The sequence below is a fragment of the Leptosomus discolor genome, chromosome Z (genome assembly GCF_034619465.1).
Source record: "Leptosomus discolor isolate bLepDis1 chromosome Z, bLepDis1.hap2, whole genome shotgun sequence".
In the NCBI taxonomy this organism is placed as follows: Eukaryota; Metazoa; Chordata; class Aves; order Leptosomiformes; family Leptosomidae; genus Leptosomus; species Leptosomus discolor.
Genome location: NC_141419.1, coordinates 39,642,560 through 39,657,250, shown reverse-complemented (window position 1 = coordinate 39,657,250; position 14,691 = coordinate 39,642,560). Strand labels below are relative to the sequence as shown.

Sequence of the window (14,691 nt, the reverse complement as noted above, 5' to 3'; positions counted from 1 at the left end):
CACTGTGTTGCACTTCTGGGAGCAGCAGGGGCCTTTGATCTAATAGCGAGATCAGCGCAGGTGACATTTGAACTCTTGCCATCTAACCCTCCAACTTAAATTCCACATTACCTCTTCTAGTTTACACCCAGCATTCGAAGAAAATCAGAATCACCATTTAGCAGTGACAACATTTTGCCTATTCTCCCCACTGAAGCACCAGCTAAGATAGTTACACACATCACATTTCACCTCATTCTCCATCCATGTTAACCAGGGGTTTTGGGGTGGCATTCACATCATCTAATTGTAACAATCAAAAGCTGATGCTAGAAACAGATGGAAAAATTTGCCCTCTAGAAATGCCTATCCTGGAACAGCATCCTCAGGCAAGACCTGCATTTAGCCCATGGGCAGCCATAACAGGTGGGGTGAATGTCCCCCCCAAAGAAGGGGGCAGTAGAGAGGACCTTGAGGCTGACAAAAAGTAGTGCTTACTCCAAGTCACCAGTCACCCCACCACAAAATGTTGGAGCCCCAGATTGAGTTCTATATTGGACAGAAGGAACAGTGGAGAGGCAAAACAGAGCTGAGTAATCCACCACATAGATCGCATCTGTGTCTGCAGCAGAGATGAGCGATGCAGAGAGAGAGAGAGAGAGAGAATGCGGACCAGCAGCGGGTCCTGTAGACATATCATTGAGGATGTGAGAGAAGATGGGCAGGATCCATGATAGAGCACATACAATTAAGGAACAAGATGAGAACTAGGACAGTCCTAGACACAGCAGCCAAGAAAGGGCAGATTTAAAGAAAAGAAACTCTTAACTCTTCTGTGGCTCACTGTATCATTAACAAAAAAACATTATCATTACATGGCATGGCTCACAGAAATAAAACTTAAATAATTTGGCATGTGGCTATTCAACCCTACCTTTAGAGACTCAAGTGTACTCCCACCCCTGTCCTGCTTTCCTTTCTCCCTGTTGGTTTCAGGGTGCATGAGGGAAATGTTCTCATAGTTTGAAAAAGTACTTCTCCCCCTAGCCCGAAACATTAGAGGTAATTTTTCAAATACCTTGCACTTCAGTGGAAAGTCACTGTTGACAAATGTAAGTGAAGCCTAGATCTCTGCAATTTATCATGTGAAATACTAGCACCAAGGCTGGTTTTGTCATTACTGATTACCCAGATTCTCAAAAGACTGATTCTACTAGGAAAGCTGCCAGGATTAAAAGTTTTTGGTGAAGATTTCTCTAATGAAGTGCAGAGCCTACCAAACTGTAGGAAAGGGTCCCTCAGATGGCACACAAGATACTCACATGAAGTCATAGCACATTTTTCAGGTGCATGAGAGTGCAAGTCCACTGAAAACCACATTCAGTTTTTTCTAGACATCATCCTTACATCTCTAAACTTTTGGAATATCAAGCTAATGGCTCCAAAATGTAGGCCAACAAACACACATCTTGGGAAAATAAAGTCCTTTCATACTAACATAGCTTTAATATGAGGGTCAAATCCTTTCTCTTACAGCAAATGGGCAAATTCTCTTGCCTCTGTAATTTAATAGAAGCATGCCTCTAAATTCTTTTAAGCCCTGCTGTTCTCTGCTGCTCAGGAGGAGGCTCTTTTGTCATTGTTTGCTTCCACGACACATGCAGTGATGGCAAGGAAAAGTGACCATTATGCATTTCTAGATGTGAAAGTGGGATAATGAATAGAAACTCATTCTGTTAATCAGATCTTTTCTGCACTACTCCAAGACCCAATTTTATACGGTGAACTATTTTTTCAATCAGTATAAACCACAAAGTGCTGCAGGTGAAAAGCAGACAATTGTTCTGTAAATCTATTTACTCAATTAGGCTAACTGGTAAAAACTAGTCTTCCATGTGGTATGAAGCAAGTTCCAAGCACATTCAGCTCTCTGATGTAGGTGAGGAAAGCCTGGAAAATGAGGTCATTTCTAAAGAAATTCCTGGCAGTATGAAATATTTAAAGAAAAATTGAAGTCTGGGAACTTTGTGCTGTGTCACTTAGTGATCCCTCTCACTTATTAACAAGTAATCAGCTCATGCAAAGGTCTTTGGAAGTGGTTGTTTGGGTTCAAAACCCCTATTTCCTGTATATTTCTTCTCTAACTAAGATAATGAGAACTCAGCAGACAGAATTTTTTGTGTATTGGAGGCAGTTGAGCTCACATCCTTTCAGACTTCTCCTTTGCTGGGCCCTTTTCATCCAAGTGAGCAAACTGGCATCTAAACTGTTCCCATAACTGCTTATTTGCCAGACTATCCACTTGCCATAAAGTTACATTCCATTTTTTCGAATGCACTAAGCCACATTACAATTACAGGCCAGCTGGCTATGACTGATATTCTAGTAATGTAAAACCATTTTCCGGGATGCAAGATGAGGCCATCACCTGTGCTGACAAGAAGCTAGAGCTGCCCTTTTCTGAATATGCACTGAGCTCAAATTGAAGGGTAATTTCTTAAAGTGTTGTAAAGTGTGCTTTCATCCAGATGAAAATGGGTCACTGAATTACTTGTCAAAGGCAGAATGAGTATGATAATTAACCTCAGTTACCTATTACTGATTCTGTTTTTTGTAAAATCTGCTGTTGGTCTCACACCTGAAAATTTTAGACAAAATGTCATTGGTGGAAGTGAAAATCATGGGTTGTCAATAGCCATTTGCTATTACCAATAGGTGACTCAGTCAGGTTGAGCTTTTAAGAAAATTCCAGAGGCCTTCTACACCTTCAAATGTGCTGCCCAACATCTTCACTTGATTTCATTTTTAGACCATATTTTTTATCTTAGGAAGACAGAAGCCAGAGCCAGCTGAGAAATGGTAGCCTGCCTTGGAGAAGAAACATGCGAGCTGTATGCTGCAAGGCTGAATTTCTCCTCTCTTTGATGTTGAGATAAAACCCTGTCCATTCTGCATTGCCTAGGCCCAAGAAAAATCCCTCTGTGTACAAAAGCCAGCAGCTCTCTGAAAAAGTGGTGATAAGTAAGAAAAGCAATTATATTTGAAACTGACAGGCTATAATAAAGCCAAAATACCTTCCACACCTAGGTTGTGAGTGATCTTCAACACATGGTTTGGGGACAGGCAGAAACACCAAACTTCTCTTACTGCACATCCCACAGAAAACTGGAGACAATCAAACACTGCCGGGGTGGAGTCACAGTTTACCTTCACTAGTGCCAGCACCCCTCCCTCAAATATAACCCACTTCTGAGCTACCGCTTGAACAGTGCATCTCTGCACTGTCCTTGACTTCTGTGGTGCCAATAAAGGTGTCTCTTTAGGTTTAGAAACAAAATTTAATACAACTATTTTCAAGGTGTTATGCTATTTCTGTCCAGGAGAAGGAGTTTCATCATTATAAAATACAGCCTTTCCTGCTGCTCCTACCACCATCAGAAGTAATACACTTTTAACATGCATGCTACCAAGACCTATCTACAGTGCTAACTGTTGGGGCTACATTTTGCTTTGCATTATTTTAGATTTCTGCTAATACTTAGGTAGCTGGCTGTGGCAACACATATGACTACCAGCTGCCACTGGAATAGTCCACATGATCGTCCTGCGTATTGAAGTACAGGAGTCCCAAAGTGAATAACAGCATGACTCAGCTAAGCAGGCTCAGGAAAAAAAATAAAGAGGAGAGGTTCTCAAATGCAGAATCAGAAAGAATATAGGGGTTTTGTTTGCACCTGGCATGGCCTTGTAAGCACATACACGCAGGCTTTAGTTTAGATGGTCACAAATGTGCACAGCATCCATCTACTTCTCCCTCCACCTACTCTATCAAAGATACAGGCAATCTACTCTGCATGTTTGCTCTCCACGCTCTAACAAGATCTCTTGGAGGCTACAATAACCTGAATTCTCCTTGCAACACTCCTGTGTGTCAGACACCGCTCCAGTTATCCCTGAAGTCACTACTAACGGCTCAGGCACACTGGGAAACAATAGGAGTAATACTTACCAAAAAGCCAGCCAATTTCAGCTTTGTGGCTGAAGCTGTGCAATTACAAGGATGCATCTGCTCAATCAAGTGTTACAAGGCAGCTCAGGTAAAGAGGATTATTGATAGACATGATTTCGTGGTGTGATGCCTTAATAACCGTGGCTCCTTCCATGACTGCAGCAAGATTTCTCAGCTGACCTTGCACTAGCATTGGCTCTTCTTACTTCCTCTGGGAACAGGGACTACTCTGTGCCAGGACATGGTAACAGCACACCATCAAGTCAAAAGCAGGACAGTGAGTGCATGCCCCACCAGTCAGCATCACCTCTGTTGAATTTTGAGGCCATACCGAATTTTCTCTCTTTTTCCTTTTGGGAGCTGTGTATTTTTTCACTAATACCTTGTTCTGAAAAAGCAATTTCACAAGATTTCTTTTCCCATGAGACCCCCATATTTGCTGCAGACTTTAAGTTCTTTTCTGCATGATTAAAAGGTAAGTTTTAGGTTTCAACAAGAGCAGATTTTCCATCTTTTCTGTTATCAAGCTACAATCCAACTTTCTTAACCAGAACAGACATCTTTTTAGTTTAACTCTTGAATCGCTATCTTTATCTTTCACTCCCTCTGGAAGACAACACATTAATCACAGCTTAGCACACTTTTTCTAACTAAGGAGCTATAAGCCTTATTTCAAATATTCCTTTGCATTCTTAAGTTCAACAACCACATGCAACTGTGATATCAAATCATGTTTATGCAATTCTATTAACCTGGATAAGACAGCCCAGCATAATAGAAAATAATGAAATTACAGAAACATTACTTTATATTATTGGTCTCTTAAAATGTTGCATGCTGAATACATGGAATTGAATTAAAAGGCATAAATAGAACCCAAGTAAAAGAATTCAAAGCTGGCTGAATAAGCTTCCCAAAGAGAAACCAGTTTAGTCTCACTTTGCTTGGTGGAGCTGTTTGAAGTCAAGTCAGATTCTTCTGTAAATCTAGAGTGGGCTTATTAAAATTATGGTCTTTGCTTTGAAGCTGCTAATGCTTTTAACGAGGGAAAGCTCAAGGCAAGGTGCTCCTACACTTTCTCAGTTCAGCCACATGGAGTAATAGCATTTCTTGTATCTCCTCACCTTCCAACCAATCATTCTTGTCTCATATCCCCATCTCTCCAGCTCCCCAGTAAACAGCCATGAGTCTTAGCCTCAGTGAAGTAATCTCAATACTCACTGTCACACTCAGTCACAAAATGAGTATTACTGGGTTAATCCTCCTTTGTTTGTGGTGAAGAAAACACAAGAATAAGATCACCCCAAGCAACATTATACCCAAGTCCATCCTGCTGAAGCACACTGCTCTTCGCAGCTCAAACAGTGCATGTCCTTCTACCCCAGCGCAGCACTTCGAGCCAAAAACCACACTGTAGACATTAAGTCTGTGACTCAGAAAAGTGAGACTTGCCAGGCTTGGGTGTTCAGTGGATAAATAATTTCAAATCTTCTGACAGGTATCATTAATCTGTTTAACTGATTTGCACTCATCAGCACTTGTTTAAGCTTGTACTCTGTTGCTTCTAGATATATGAGATGAGAAAAAAGTTTCTGACACTGCCCAAGAAGTTCAGCTCCCATCCAACAATGTGCTCCCAGAAAGTCAGGGGAACCAGAATGGAGAGCTGCAGAACATCCCCACACCCAGCAGACAAATGCCTCTGTTCCCTGTCAGCATGTACTTCTAACAAACGCTGAATAACAGAAGGAAGGGGACTCCTTGGAGGTCTCTTGAAGGAGTAAGTGGCTGAAAATAAAGGTTTAAACTCAAGAAGCAGCCCTTAGGAGTCTGTTCACTTATAGCCATTGCAAAACAAGGTGGAGACATTTGTTTGAAAATCATGATGAAGCCACATCACTTTAATGTAACGTTTCATTTGGGTGATCAAGAATCCAAAGTGGTTTGCTTTTCTTCTCATATGAAAAATCAAATGCTTTGTCTTTCCTCATTTGTTGCAGCTTCACCAGAAGACTAAATTGCGTTGCTATCACAGTTATCACTTTCATACACAGCAAATAAGTTACAGTGCTGGATTATTTGCTTTCCTACATAGATTAATGTAAGTAATGCATAACTTTGAGTATAATGAAATAATAGGTAAGTTATTCAGCTTTACAGCACCAGATTTTCAGTGTTTCAATGTCAAAAGGTCAGTCACATTCACTTAAATGCCTTTCCCCTGAAATGCATGTAGCTCTTGCCGGAAAACTTATTCCAAATGCCTAACTCCTCTAGAGAGCAACAAACGTGCAATTTGGGTAATTTCCACTGAAATGACTGCACATAGATTTTAGCCCCTCAAGTATTTCATCAGGCCTTTTTGTTGTGGCTTTGAGAGAGTCACAGCTGCATATTTGTTTGCTTCGGTTTTATTCTGGAGCATGATTGTGAAAGAATCCCAGTCAGTTCCTTTCAGCTGCCTCTCTTCTCACAAGCTCATCTATACTCCCCTGTATGCACACATTCCCATATTGATGCCTTTACACACAAGCCTAGAGCATTCCAGAGCTCATAGTTTCTGCAAGGGAGGTTTACAAAGAGGGAGGACTCCTTAGGATAACCTAGGGGACCCCTTCGTAACACAAGTTACTCCCCAAAAGCTAAGCGACCTACAGGATGCAAGGACAAAGACACAGGTGTCTAGGTCTGGGACAGATTGGCAAGGCAGTTCACCCAAGAAACCTCCTTTACTGCACTGAAAAGCCCTGTAGGAAAAAGGATGAGGTCTCTAATACATACTGAATTTGCCAGCACTGTCTGTGCAGGACGATAGATGTGTGACTCTCCTCTGCTCTGGCCTCACTGAAAAGCCAGCTGTACCCAGTGATGCCATCAGCAAAGCCTCAGCCTGCGGCACAGAGGTTGCCGATTTCTCTCTCCTTTCAGCCAGAATGAGAGGCACTTGTATAACAGATCTCACAACCAGAATCTGGTATGCATCTTCAAACTCCCAAGCACCATAACCAACAAATCCTCAAAGTTCATCCTCAGTGAGGTACGCACTACTATTATTCCCAATTGGGAGGTAACAGGAGGAGCTCTGTGCAGCTCACTGATTTGCGCAGTGCTGCAGGTGGGATCTTTGTCAAAGTCATGACCAGGACCCAGGAGGGACCGCCAGCCCTGGCTCTGGAACCACAGAGCCATTCCAGACATACAGTCTTCTTTCAGCTACTTATCCTCCTTATCAGCAGGATAAATGGTGGCTATACAGCTGCCCACTGCTTCGTGGACACATTTGCAGTATCTGCAGCTCACATGACGTACCCTATCACAAAGACTGAGGAATTTATGGCCTCTCATTATCGGTAGCCAAATGAAACACAGACCTGAGACAAAAATCTAGCAGGGATGTAGTGTATTAATCAATACAAATATGTGAGCCAGAGAAGTAAGGATAGAAGACAGCAGAAAATATGAAAGATGGAAAGAAAGAATTGTTTATCTTTTTTAATATAGATCACCAAGACCATTGATTATAGCCACCTGCCAGTTTGAATATCTTGGATACATGGGTAAAATTACAATCCTTCAAAATACTACAGTGAAAAATCACTGCAATAAGAAAACAGATCAGCTGGAATGTGCTTGTTGGCATCAAGCAAAAAAGAATAATTCACCCCAAATTAAATCCTTGTTGCCTTTCGTTTCATTTAAAAACTACTTAATTAACAATCACTTCCCTCCACACTTCTCATAAATAATCTAAGTGTTAGCATTCCCATTCCTAAGGCTTGCGATGAGATTCTCTGCTGTCTAGAAGATAAATACAATGTGTACAGAAGCAACATAAGTTTCCCCATTTAGCATTCAGCCTTTATCTGAGAGAACAACAAAGCTATTTGAAGTAGTCAACCTGAATAATTTTCCAAATTCTGCTTAGGCATGGTTTGATGATACGGCAGATACACTAGATTATGGAGAAATGCTGCCTGATACTAAGCTTGTATTTGTTGCTTCTATGCTTTTTTTTTTTAAAAAAAGCACTACTTATGAAACTATTTCCCTTCTTTAAACCCTCACTGATTATTTCTTATAATAATACCTATAATATATCTATATATTATAGATAATAATATCTGTACTCTGATAGTACAGAGACACTACCTACAGGCCTCTTCTATCCAAGCAAATCTGCTGAAAACACGATATGGAAGAATTTAGAAATACTTAAGAGACCTGAGGAAAACTGAAGTATTGGGATTTCTTTTATTCTAAACAGAAGTCTGAGGAGGTACATGAGGATAGCCTTCCAATGGAAGGTAACAATCTTTATTTCATGCCTATGCTGGATAGGAATGAAAAGTTTTGTGATGAAAGTGCATCAAGAAAGACTGAGATAAAATGTTGGGAAAACTGGAATTGCTCATATAAGACTCAGAATCCTATCTCCACTTCTGGAGATCTTAAAGCTACAACAGGAAAATACCTGTTGGAAAAGATAGTTGATACAGGCTTATGACAGGGAAGAGTCTCTCAGGCCCCCTTTCAGCCCTAATCTTCCATAATGTCAAGAAGGTAGACCTGGAATGGTCTTACGGAAAAAACTTTGGGTTCTTCAAATGTTGATTTACGTCTGTTCATAACTTAATGAGGCCTCTAGCTCAACAAATACATAGCATATATCAATAAAGTACATACATTTCAATGCATTAGCAGGTTACTTTTCCAGGCTACAGGATAGGTTTAGTCAGGTGAGACGTAGAACAATGATGTATGAATCCCAAGTCTACAGTGGGTTATTCTACTAGAACATACATTATTTAATTGCATTTTTTACATACAATTTATTTAAGTGGGTTTTTCCCTCTTTATTCTTTCTGAACAGTTTTCATTAGTGGAGGTGTTAACTATGTGACGCTATAACACAAAGTCTTGTATCCTTTCTCACTTCTTGAGTGGAAGATTCTTACAGGCCCCCAAAACTGCATGAATTATGAAGTCAACACTGTCCTACACCGAAATATAACTCTCAATGTGTTCTTAACAGGCATTCCAGCACAACAGCTTCCAATTCATTTTTCATTTATAGCTGCACTAGCTAACCTTAAATGTGACAATCTGCAAAGAAGCAAAACTAAATGATTACACACAATCAACCCAAACATGATGCTCAAATTGTAAACAACATCTGCAGAAATCTGGTTTTGCTGTTTACTCAGCTCTCACTGAGATGATCTTGCAGCCCAACTAAAGCTTTCTTGGACTTGCTCTGACTTGGACTGTCTCCTCTTCATCTCCAAACGTTCCCCGTCTTGAAAACAAGTTTTAAAAACAAAATTCAAAGGCCCACCTACACCTGAAGAGGGGGGTATGTGAAGATAGTGAACTAACACACTATCATCTACTTCTTGTCAAGCAGTTCACTCTCTCCTTGGGTGAACAAAACAGGCTTTGGGTCCTGATGGCCCATATTTTGCATGTGCTCAGAAGGCAGTATACGGCCTTTGGAAGAGGGCTGCTGGAAAGGCAGGAGGATTCAGCACAGGGGACAGGCTGTCCAAAACTGGCCCTCAGTGATCACAAAGCAAGAGATAGCTTACTTTCCCTTCTGAGCATCAATAGGGAAGGGATACCATCCAGAGCGACCTTGACAGACTGGAGAGGTGGGCCCAGGCCAATCTCATGAAGTTTAACAAGGCCAAGTGCAAGGTCCTCAACCTGCATCAAGGCAATCCCAAGCACAGATACAGGCTGGGCAATGAGTGGATTGACAGCAGTCCTGGGCAGAAGGACTGGGCCGTGCTGGTGGATGAAAAGCTGAACACGACCCAGCAGTGTGCGCTCACAGCTCAGAAAGCAAACCATATCCTGGGCTTCATCAAAAAGTGTGGGGCCAGCAGGGCAAGACAGGTGATTCTCCCCTTCTATTCTGCCCTTGTGAGACCCCGCCTGGAATACTGCATCCAGCTCTGGAGCCCCCAACACAAGAAAGACAGGCGGCTGCTGGAACGAGTCCAGAGGAGGGCTACCAAGATGGTCAGAGGGCTGGAACACCTTTCCTACAACGACAGGCTGAGAGACTTGGGCTTGTTCAGCCTGGAAAAGAGAAGGCTCTGGGGAGACCTTCTAGCAGCCTTCCAGTACCCGAAGGAGGCCTACAAGAAGGCTGGGGAGGGACTTTTTACAAGGGCCTGCAGCGACAGGACGAGGGGTAATGGTTGGAAGCTGGGAGAGGGCAGGTTTAGCCTAGATACAAGGAAGAAGTCCTTCACCCTGAGGGTGGTGAAACACGGGAACAGGTTGCCTAAGGAAGCTGTGGCTGCTCCATCCCTGGAAGTGTTCAAGACCAGACTGGATGGAGCCTTGAGCAACCTGGTCTAGTGGGAGGTGTCCCTGCCCATGGCAGGGCGTGTTGTAACTAGATGATCTTTGAGGTCCCTTCCAACCCAAATCGTTCTATGATTCTATGATTTTATTCCAATTTATATTAGATTACTTAGCAACAGTGAAGCTGATTCCTTTTGTGTTTCTGTCACAGCAGCCATCTCAGTGGCCTTCTCTACAGCCCCTGTTCCTAGAGCACTCTGCAACTCTGCAACTATACACATCTCTGGCCTTCAAACAGAGATCACAGCCCCTGCTCAGAAAATCTTGCTGGTGCAAGAGACTGGCCAGAACCTTCTGGAAAGATTTTTGGTGCTCAGCAATCACTTGTCACTAGAAATTCTTGTGATATCCACGTGAAGCATCTGCCGTGTTCTCCAACGTGGAATAGCCTTAGCAACACACTCACTCTAGCATCTGGTGGGTTTGTGCACCTCTAAGAAATCATAAAGAAAAGAAAAGCAATTGCTTTTTATAATCACTCTCCATTTTCAGTTACAGACTTCTGGATTATGCTCAATTAGATCTTTTGGGACTTTTTTTTAAAAACAATTCACCTTTGGAGATGGGAGGGAGCTGAACAGACTGGAGGAATATCCCTACCAATACAGCTTCAGATCAAAGATGCAGAATTGCCTCCAAACAACACCTTTCTTTCCCCAGGCACGATTCCTAAGGCAATGAAGACTTACATACTCAAAGCCCTCTTCAAATGCTGATCTAAAAATTACTGCAGTGAGCAAAAGACACTCATGGACGGAAAGGCAACATGTCAAATTTCTATCACAGCAGCACCACACACAAGCTATGCAATTAGCTGCACAAATTGATCGACTTGCCACTAGATGTTGATCCTCTACTGCCATTTACAATCACTTCATCCTCCCTGCCACATGATGCCTAATCTGCTGGAGATTCCTCCTGTTACTTGTCTCCTGCCACGTTTCCTTGAAATTGCCTCTATGGCATGCAGGAAAACGACCCACACTGAAAGCTATTTGCACTGTACCTGCTAGCTCAGCTGTCACAGAGACGGCCACGCTACAAACCAAGCTCTAGCAGTTTTGCTACAGCAGATTTGAGAATGGACACATTAATTGCGAAACTGGTCACAAAACCACAATGAGGTTTTGCTAAAATATTGGAAGCATCACTGTTTCTATTCTGCATGGCTCTAAACAAAGCAGTGTTTCTCTTTTTTTGAGAATGCTGCACATAATATTTTCATGCAATTACTTCTGCTTCTTCTACTACTTCTGAATACTTTACCAAGTATTTTCCCTTAGCTTTTTTCTGATATGCCTCATCCGCTTATTTACTCATTTCTTCCTTTATAAAGAACTTTGCCTCTCTCTTCTTAACTGATTCTCTCTTGACCACCTGGCTCATCTGCCCTCTCTTTTTCTAACACCTCCCTGGATTTCTTAACTCTGCTGCTTTCTATCACCTTGTAATATTCAGTTCCCAATTGTCCACATGGCCTCCTGTGATGTTGCAATTTATATGTTAGCATTAAATAGCATTAGTACTTGTTAAACTCAAGTATTTTAGGGTGACACTCATTTATTCTCAGTTTAACTTCCTCTTTTACCAAAAATTCAGTCATAGCTGTTCCTTAGCAACAGATGCATCGGAATAGATTTGCATGAAAATCAAACACTCTGAAAAAGGAACTGCTAAAGAAAGCTCGTAACATAGTCTTATTTCTGACCACCATTAGAAGCAAATACTACAAAGCAGAATAAAATGGGTTTATAATTCTGTATAAATCTAATGAACATGTGTAGAACATTGGCACCAGCTGAAGTAGAAGACCACATAAACTTCCCTAATCAGTGTATCTCTGAATTGATCTGCAAATATAATCTTCTTGCCTTCAGAGACTGCAAAACAAAATAAACCACGTACAGCCACAATCCTCTCTTGCACTGTACTAGATTCAAAACTGGAGCCTGCAACGGTCACATACAAACAGGTCTCAAAGGACCAGACTGCAGAAGGCAGGCACATGCACTTCCCAAGTGCATGAAAAATGCACACCCTCACTTCAAGCATACCAATATTAAATAACCAAGAACTGGACTTCAGTGCAGGAATATAACCATTTGGTATTTCATTCTCTGGAGTCCCCACATTTCTACCACAACTTCAGTAAACCGAAGCTTTTCATTTTCACAGTCTTTACAAAGAATCCATTCCCCTTAAAAATTTTCTACACCTTACCTGACGTTGCCAGATGAGGGTTCTTTTTTTTTTTTTTTTAACCAAAATAATGTGGTAAGCTCCAACTAGCTAGTTCATTAAAAATGTAGAGAAAAAACAAATTTGGGGATAGGGTGAAAGTGTGAAACCAAACATGAAGCATGAAATCCTATGAACAGAAAAAGTGAAATACCAATACTGAGAGTCTAATTCCCTTCATCTTAATATCAATGGAGAGTAATTTATTGAGTTGACAACGGTGCAAAATCCCTCTGAATGACAACGGAATCAGGACTGCTGTCTTTGAATTAAGAATAATGACAACCTTTTTGGCAAATGAAGTCTTGTGCTGCTGTGGCACTTAGTCATGTCACTGAAAGGGAGCATCTATAAAAATGGCTGCACATGAATTATGTTAGGAATGGGTTAAAGTAATAGATCTTTATTATTCCCAAGAGGCAATGCCAAAAAGGTAATTACCATATTTGTACCACTACATTATAGAGAATGACAGTTTCATGTCTTCCTAATGTTTAACTGAAAATCTATAAAATCCATTTCTCTTTCTTGCTGAGAAATTAATATAGGACCAAAACCTGAAATTCCAACTCTGGTCATGCTCAGACAAAACTCCCACTGAAGTCAGCGGGAGTTTTGCCAGGGAGAGGATTAAAGACGGTATGATTTGCTGCATGCTACCAGAAATGCAGAAGCTATGGAGCTAGGTTTTCATTACGGTGCTGCTGCAACTATTAAAATTAGTAAGATTTTGGTCTTTCACCTTTCAGTCACACAGTCATGTGGACTTGCAGAGGAGGGATGGATGCGAGGCGGACAAGCCAGCTTGCTGGAGAGCGCTTAACGCTGGGCTGGGAGCCAGCAGAAACTAATCCCTCCTGCAGTATCTCCCTTCTCTCCTCCTCTTTAAGGCCTCACAAGAAGTAGGGAAGTGGCAAAGAAGCAAGCCCGGATCCTCAGCAAACAGCAGTAGTTGGAGGCAGTGCAGCACACTCATGATCACAAAAACCTACTGAAGCCATCCACAGTATCTGTGTCGTTCCAGCACTGGAAGCATGCCTGGGCACACACCCCTTTGAGAGGCTTTAAGCTGGGCTCTGTGCCACACAGATACACCTCAGATAAGAGATGGCAGGAAGCAGCCAACACACAACAGCTTCATTCTGCTGGGGGCAGCCAGACTACATCAGTAACCACAGGAGTCCATTATCCCTAGGCAGGCACCTGGCTCTTCAGGGAGGAAATGCCACACTGCCTTGGGGTCCTCACGTATTGCTGGCTGCTCCTTCCACTTGGTCATATTACCTTAGACACGCACGGAAACCCATTTTAAAAAAGCACACAGCTCTTTGACTAAGTGGTTGGGGTCATTTTGTTCTCCAATACAGTTTCCAGAGGCATTAGAATTTGGTTTGTTAAGACAGTACCAACTTTCCTTACTTTACCAGCCAATTTCTCCGTGTTTTTGTGATGTGGTTTCAAAACCCAAGGAATAAAGATATGACAACTTGCAAACCGAAGCAAAAATTAAGTCCTGAGCTACACACCCATTTACATTTTTATGAGAAAGCAACAATGCATAGAATCTACAGAATGACATAGACACTACAGATGTAATTTTTAAAATGAAACTTCATTTTCAAGAGTATGAGATGTTTCTGACATTTTGTATCACTTGCAATGCCATCTGGCACCAATTTCATTTCAAATTGCCAAACAATTATTGCCAAAAAATTAACTAATATTCACACCCAGGGATATTTGTTGTAACGCTTAATGAAAAAAAAATACATGATTAGGGACCACCATCACTTGCAAAATAAAGATCAACACAATACTAATGATTCAAACATCAGCATAAAGACAGTGGGGTCCTGAATTTAAAATAAACTAACCCTGTTGAATCAAACCTACTGACCTGAGTTCTAAAGCAGGTTTCAAAGTATGTCTCATACATAAACTCATTCAATACTAGTAGTAAAAATTAGATTATTCACTCTGTTAGTAACACATGACTAAAACTGTAAGATATAGCACTATTTTACACCTACATAATCTCTTAAAAGATCATTTTGTAGAAAAAAATGAAACTACAAATAAATACAGATCTTACA

At 41.4% G+C, this 14,691-nt stretch overlaps 1 protein-coding gene across 3 annotated transcripts in view; it reads right to left on the bottom strand.

Moving 5' to 3' along the window:
• Positions 1 to 14,691, bottom strand: part of NTRK2 (neurotrophic receptor tyrosine kinase 2) — a 205,651-nt gene that overhangs the window by 87,031 nt on the left and 103,929 nt on the right. The window lies entirely within an intron of this gene.